Source organism: Meles meles, chromosome 13 (genome assembly GCF_922984935.1).
Source record: "Meles meles chromosome 13, mMelMel3.1 paternal haplotype, whole genome shotgun sequence".
Classification (NCBI taxonomy): domain Eukaryota; kingdom Metazoa; phylum Chordata; class Mammalia; order Carnivora; family Mustelidae; genus Meles; species Meles meles.
In genome coordinates this window covers 57,316,337-57,324,141 of record NC_060078.1, presented here as the reverse complement: position 1 = coordinate 57,324,141, position 7,805 = coordinate 57,316,337, and positions in this window count along the sequence as shown.

The following is a 7,805-nucleotide window of genomic DNA, read 5'->3' as shown; positions in this document are numbered from 1 at the left end:
TACATACTTTACATGTATTGTCTTAATATAATTCCACAATTACTCTTTGAATTAAATGCTATTATTATCTTTTTATTATTCCCACTTTACAAATAAGAAAACTGAGAAAGTTGCCCAAGGTCATGTGGCTTGTGAGGAATGGAGACAGGATTCAAACACAGGCAGTCAAGTTCCAGAGCTTGCGTGGTTGATCCTCCTAACTGTACTGCCTCCCTTCAGCATCCTGTAGGCCTTAAACCAGCACAGTAGGAACCGTATCTTCAACTGCCTATTTCACAGATGAGCACACTGAGTCCCAGAGGATAAATGACAAGCCAAAGAAATAAAGGCAGATGTTTCTTCCCACCTTAGAGTTTGCCTAATGATTTGGCATCAAGGGGCAAACTGAAAATATCTGTGAATCCCACAGTGGTCACTAGTATTAAATAGTTGCTTATCTCCATGGATACCTCTCCCAGTTTCTCACACGTGATTTTGATCATATTAACCAAACGACTATCTGGAAACCACTGTATCTGATAACAAGAGACCCAGATGAGTCCATCCAACAAATCTATTCATTCAACGTGTATCTGTTGAACATTTATTATGGAGCAGACACTATTCTCAGAGCTTGGGCTACCGCAATGACCACATGCTCAAAGACTTTGTTCTTACTGAATTTACATATTAATGGGAATAACAATCAACGGCAGATAAACAAATCAGTATAAAGTATGTTGAGTTGTGATGGTTGCTAGGAAGAAAAGTAAAGCATGGTAAAGAGAGGTGACAGAGGAGGGTTATTTTAGAAAGGGTAGTCAACAAAAGTGTTTTCGATAGGGCAAAATTTGGGCAGAGGCCTGAGGAAAGTGAAAGAACTCAACACATAGGTACCTAAAGGAAGAGTGACTAGCTTAGAGGACAGTACAAGGGCGGGCTGGAGGAGTGGGCTTGGCATGTTCAAAGACCAGCAGGGGGACCAGTGTAGCTAGACTGGAGTGGGCAAGGGGAAGAGAAATGGAAGCGGAGATCAGAGAGGTAGGAAGAGCCAGGTCGTATAGCACCTGCAGGCCCTAATAAGGATTCTGGATTCTCTTTAGAGTGTGGGATCAAAAGCCTTACAACGTTTAGAATAGAGGCATGGCATTACCTAATTGCAGTTTTTAAAGACTACTCTGGAGGCTAGGGCTGGGATGGGAGGGAGAGGGAAGGGGGAGGAAGGCAAGGATAGAAGCAGTGATACGAGTTACAAGGCTGTTAAAGTAGTCTGGGCAAGATATGGTGGTAGCTTAGACAAGGATAATAGCAGCGGAGGTGGTAAGAAGTGGCCAGACCCTAGATATAATTTGAAGGTAGTGCTGGCAGGAACTATTGATAGACTAGGGGTGCGATATGAGAGTGGGTCAAAGGTGATTCCAAGTTTTGAAGTCTGAGCCACTGGAACAAAGGAGTCACCACTTACTGAGAAGGGAAGCCTAAGGACTGAGTGGGTCTGAAAGGATGGAGAACACAGAGTTTTATTTAGTTGATTTGCGTCTGAAATTTGATGTGCATATTATACATCTAAGAGGAATCGGCCTTTGAGTTTCAGAGACAGGTAAAGGGTTGGAGATACAACGTCAAGAGCCGCCAGTATGTGAACAGGATTTAAAACCACAGGACCAGATGAGAACATGTAGGGAGTGGGTACAGCTAGAAAAACGGTTCAAGAACTGATCCTGGTCCCCTTGTTAGTTCCAGGTTGGGAAGATGAAAGGCTGGTAAGAACAGCAACCCGTGAGGTAGGAGGAGACCCAAGAGAGAATGCTGTCCTGGAGCCAAGCAAGAAACCTGGTAACAGAGTCTTACCAGCTGTGCTGAGAGCTGCTCATGGGAAGGATAAGATGAGGACTGAGAAATGACCGTGGGACTTGGCAGCTAGATGATCACTGATGAGCTTGATAAAAGCTGTTTCAGTGGAGAACAGGGATGAGATCCTGAATTAAAGTGGGTTTCAGAGTTTGAATGGAGGAGAGGAAGGAGAGATACTAAGAGTGTAGACAAGTCTCGTGAGGCATTTTGCTGTCAAAGGGAGTGAAGAGTAGTACAGTGGCCGGAAGGAGAAGTGGGAGCAAGGGAGGCTCTTTTCAGATGGGAACCAGTAGAGCTTGCTTATTTGCTGATAGAAATAATCTAGTTAAAGGGAAACATCAAAGCCTCAGGAAGGAGAGGGTTAATTGCAGAAACAAGCCCTTAAGGGGTCAGCAAAGGATGGGCTCCAGGGCCAACATGGAGGGGATGGCTTTAGAAAGGAGCATAGACAATTTTCCACCATGAATAAAGTGGAAGATGCAAGTAAATGGCCATCAATGTGAGTAGGTTAGGAGGTGGTGTTGTATAAGCCAAGACCTGAGCTCTATTTCTTACTCCTCTTCAACGAGCCAGAGACTTCATGCACCATGACCTTTCTCAAAAAGTCCAGTCAACCATTACATATGGAAAGTTCGCTATGTGCTGAACATGATGCTGGCACTTTTCTTGTGTGGCCCAGAGAGTTCTCCTTCCCACGAAATTACAAGACTAGGACTCTGGGGAGAACTTTGAGCTAGTCCATGCAAGGATGAGTGATCCCTTTTACTATCCAGCTCCCCTGACTGCGAAGAGACTTTAACAGCCTCAGGCTTTTATCGCCACACTGCCTCCACAGTTGCTACATGGATCGCGACAGACCTCAAGGCTTAGAGGCATCAAAGTGGAGACCATGGAGAGAGATCCACATTTGGAGTGGGGAGTTTCATTCTGTGCTGACTCAAAGCCAATGAGATGCTACAGGATGGGATATTCCCACACCCCAGTCATTTAGACTTTAACTCCTGAAGCAGAAGAAGACGTTGAGATTTAATCTGACTATAATCATTATTACCCAGCTGCCGTGGGATAAGCCAGTCCCGATGCAGGATCCGGGCTCTTTGATGTTTTTGTCATAAATTAATGAGTTCACCCACAAAATAACATCAAAGAAGATCTACTAATTCATTGTTATCATCCTCCAATCTGCAGCTATATTGGAAAGTCTCCCAAAGAAAGGACCATAGCCAGAAAAAGAAACCAACCAAAAGATTTGGAAATTATGATATCTGGAAAGAGATGAGAGGAAAATGAACTCCTGTCGACTGCAGAGGAGACAGAGAAAGAGCTAGCAAATCTCAGAGAAATGAAAAAGCAGGGGAGACAGAAAGATTCTCAACCCTTGGGTCTGGAAGGAAACTGACTGCATGAATGCTTGAGGGGGAAACTGTGGTCTGGAAAGTCTTTAATGGTGTGATCTCAGAGCACATTGTGGGGACTACGAGGAAGTGTGTGGTAGGAAAGAGTGTCCCTGGAGTCAGATGACATGGATTTCAGCCTCTGGCTCTATTTACTATGTGACCATCAGCAAGTCACAATATTTCTGAACCTTGGTTCAGTAAAATAATCCTCCCTCTCCTGATAGGACCCCTCCAAGTATAGGAGGCCTTCTCTAGATGTTACCTGACTCTTCCAAGAGGAAAACCAGAAAAGATTAATGGAGATGCCTCACTGGAGATCTTCCCACTGCAACATTTCTTCTAGGCCAAGCAAGATTTCTTAAAGCAAGGGAAGATCAGCAACTGTGCTTCCCTGAGCTCAGGAAGCAGGTACAGAGCACTCCAGGCCAGGCTGGAAGAAGGCCGAGGGGTGTTTCCAATGCCTCTGGGACGCCCAAATGTCAGCAAGAGAGGACGAGGCCCTGTGGCAAGTGCTAAGGTGTAGAGAGCTTCCTCAGAGTTGGGATCCAGGAAAGGTTTTACGAACTGTGTAACATTTGAGCTTGGACTTCAAGGATCAGTATCCTATTCCCCAGACAGCGGATGAAAGAACGCGGCATGCAAAAGCAGGAAGGCGTGAAAGGGGCCTAGGAGCACGGAACCTCTGGAACCTGAAAACTCAGGAAAGCAGCTGCCAGACGGCAACAGGGATGACTGCAAAGGCCCCAGAAACATGAATGGAGGGGACCCGCCCTAAAAATAGTGCCAGAACAGGCAAACGGTGACACGTGTCTGGAAGTGCAGTCACTAGGAGGTGACTAAGCTAATGGGGAGTTGCCTCCCTTTCTTGACTTCATTCATAGTTTCCCTCTATTTCTCTCTCTCTCTCTCTCTCCCCCTCCCTCCCTCCCTCCTTTCTTTCTCTCTCTCTTTCTCTCCCTCTCCCACTCCTTTCTTTCTCTCCCTCCCTCTCTGTCTCTCTCTCTCTTCCTCCCTCCCCTGGAGGAGGTAGAGTGGGAGGCAAGAGTCTACAAGAACTCACAGCTCCCGCAGCAGAAACTGCAGAGTCTGGGTTAGCTGAAACACTCACCTGCTGTTACCGCAGCCAGCGTGCTGGGGGCCAGGGCCCTCTGAAGTAGGAATCGCCCAATGACTGACTGCAGGAGTCACTTCCACACATGCACGAGAACTGGCCACAAACTCACCAATCACCACAAGCCATAGCCAGCTGGGGGAAGCCGAAAGGCTTTTAAGGGATGGTACCTCCCTGGAGAAGTAAAGAGGAGTGAGCATAAAGGGGAACAGGTGCTTGTAAAGCATCATTAATTATGAGAGCCGAAAGAGATCATGAAGTTCAAACCAGTTTCAACTGCAGAACCCTTTGTTCAAACAAAATCTTGCATGAAAGTCAGAGGTATAAAACAAATAAAAGGGAGCCACAGCTTACCTCCTCCACCACCCCCTCACTCTCTACAGCACCCCCCCAAGCTCGGTAGAATAAGGTTTTGGGGTTTTTTTTTAAGATTTTATTTATTTATTTGACAGACAGAGATCACAAGTAGGCAGAGAGGCAGGCAGAGAGAGAGGGGGAATCAGGCTCCCTGCTGAGCAGAGAGTCTGATGCGGGGCTTGATCCCAGGACCCTGAGATCAATCCCAGGACCCTGAGATCACAACCTGAGCCAAAGGCAGAGGCTTAACCCACTAAGCCACCCAGGCGCCCCTAGAATAAGGTTTTTTAAATCATCAAAGCAACACATGCTTATGGTTTTAAAAATCCAAATATACCAAAATGTTCATAATAAAGGGCAAGCATCCCCCCTGCCTACTCTCTCTTATGCCTTCCCACTTTCCGTTGTTTTTCCTCTAGAAGAAATGACTTTTCACTCCTTTAGCTGTTTCTCCTTTAAATTCTTCCAATAGTTTCCCTTTCCTTGCTAAATGAGATGCCTGTACTTCAACATCTTGATTTATTAACATTAGAAACCTCGTCCTGTTTTCCACACTGACAGACGAGAACTTAGCTCACACTGCCACCCGCACCTCCCAATATAGTTACAGCACTGTTTGAGCTTAATTTTCATTTTTTTCAAAGTAATACATGCAATCAGTTTAAAATTCCAACCAGGGACAAGGACTTATAGTGAAACAAACGGGGCGCATGGGTGGCTCAGTTGGTTAAGAGTCTGCCTTCGGCTCAGGTTATGATCTCAGAGTCCTGGAATCAAGTCCTGCGTTGGGCTCCCTGCCCAGCGGGAAGCCTGCTTCTCCCTCTGCCTTTCCCCCCTTCTCTCCTCCTCTGTCTCCCTCTCCCCGTCACTCTCTCTCAAATTTAAAACAAAACAAAACAACAAAAACCAGAAGCCTGTTTCTCTTATTGCCCCAGTCTTCCTACCCACTAAGGTAGGTTGGCTCATGGGAACAGAGTGCTTCTCTGTTCGGTTCCCTTCTTTCCCTGCACCCCCCTTTCTATAGCATTCATCACCTTTTCTAGCAAACAATATAACTTACTTATTATGTCTGTCTGTCTTGCCTGGGAAATTGTAAGCTTTATTGTGTTCTTTATGTTCACTAATGTATCCCAAATGCCTAGAATAAGGTCCTGACTCAATAAACATTTGTCGAACTAATTAAAGCAAAATTCTCTGGAAAAGGGAGAGAAGGAAGAAGGGCTTCATTTTACAACTGATTCATCTATGAGAAGGAATGGATATAAATGAAAATTTTATTTTAGGGGCGCCTGGGTAGCTCAGTGGGTTGAGCCTCTGCCTTCGGCTCAGGTCATGATCTCAGGTCCTGGAATTGAGCCCCTCTTTGGGCTCTCTGCTCAGCAGGGAGCCTGCTTCCCCCTCTCTCTCTGCCTGCCTCTCTGCCTATTTGTGATCTCTTTCTCTCTGTCAAATAAATAAATAAAATCTTGAAGAAGAAAAAAGAAAATTTCATTTTAGGGGCGCCTGCATGGCACAGTTGGTTAAGCATCTGCCTTGGCTCAGGTCATGATCCCAGGGTCCTGGAATTGAGCCCTGCTCAGCAGGGGACATGCTTCTCCCTCTCCCTCTGCCACTCCCCCTGCTTGTGCTCTCTTGCTCCCTCTGTGTCAAATAAATAAAATCTTAAAAATAAATTTTATTTTATAGATGATACAAAATGCTTCTGGACAGTATGGGGGGGGGTGTTACAAGGTGTTATAATAGATAAAGACCACAGTTCAGACCCACTTACTGGTTTTGCATGTTTGGACAAGTCCGTCCAATTGCCTTAGAAAGAAAGTAGCTATTTGCTTAGGTTGGTAGAGGCTAGGTAGGAAGTGAGTCTCAGGAGGTGGCCTCTGCCAAGCCCACTATCCCAAGGATAGCTCCTGCTGTGCAAGGAACAGAGAGGCTTTCTTCAAGAGCGACAGCCACTACAGGCGCCAGAGCCAGAGACCATGAGTCAAGGGCTGCGTCCTGGACACTACCAGGAAAAAGAGAATGCAGTTCTGAGCCCAAACACACCACACTATGAATCCCATCCCCCCCAGACTCATCTCAAAGCCCATTCATCCCGGGAAGGCTCTCCTGAACCAGCCCACTCCCAGCACGGGGCTTTACAGATACCTCTCCATGGTATCTCTCAGCTTACCGTGTTTTGCCTGGTAAACTCCTACAGAGCTTTTGGAATTCCTGACCACTGGCCAGGTCACAGGGCAGGTTCCTTTGATTGGAATGTTTCCATAGACCAGAGTTCTGTCGGCCACTTCACCATTCCCTGCCTCCGTGTCATCTACTCCTCCTCCTTCTGGGCCCCCTGTATCTCCCTGTAGCTCTAGCTTCCTTAGCTGAAGAAACGTCACCATCTCTGCACCGAGGCCGCAACAGCAGAGGCTCCTGCGCTCCCGGGCCCAGCCCATTTTAAAATCCCTGACGTAAAATCCATCACCTTGGGGCGCCTGGGTGGCTCAGTGGGTTAAAGCCTCTGCCTTCGGCTCAGGTCATGATCCCAGGGTCCTGGGACTGAGTCCCGCGGGGAGCCTGCTTCCTCCTCTCTGCCTGCCTCTCTGCCTACTTGTGATCTCTGTCTGTCAAATAAATAAATAAGATCTTTAAAAATAAAATAAAATCCACCACCTTGGGTAGCACAGTATTTATTTTCTTTTCCCATACATTTTGTTTGTTCTGATAACACTTACCAAGGTGTTCTTCTTTGTTGACGCTAATAATAAAAAAATCAAGAACTGTAAAAATAAAAATAAAATTTACTTCCTTGGGGAAGCCTTCTCTGGCACTTTAGCCATGGTTAGGTGCCCCTATTATAAGCACCTTATACTTACCCTACAAAACAATTATACTTTCTAAAATGTATTCAGGGGCACCTGGGTGGCTCAGTGGGTTAAAGCCTCTGCCTTCATCTCAGGTCATGATCCCAGGGTCCTGGGATCAAGCCCCATATCGGGCTCTCTGCTGAGCAGAGAGCCTGCTTCCCTTCCTCTCTCTCTGCCTACCTCTCTGCCTACTTGTGATCTCTGCCTGTCAAATAAATAAATAAAATCTTTAAAAAAAATGTATTCATCTATCCTCCC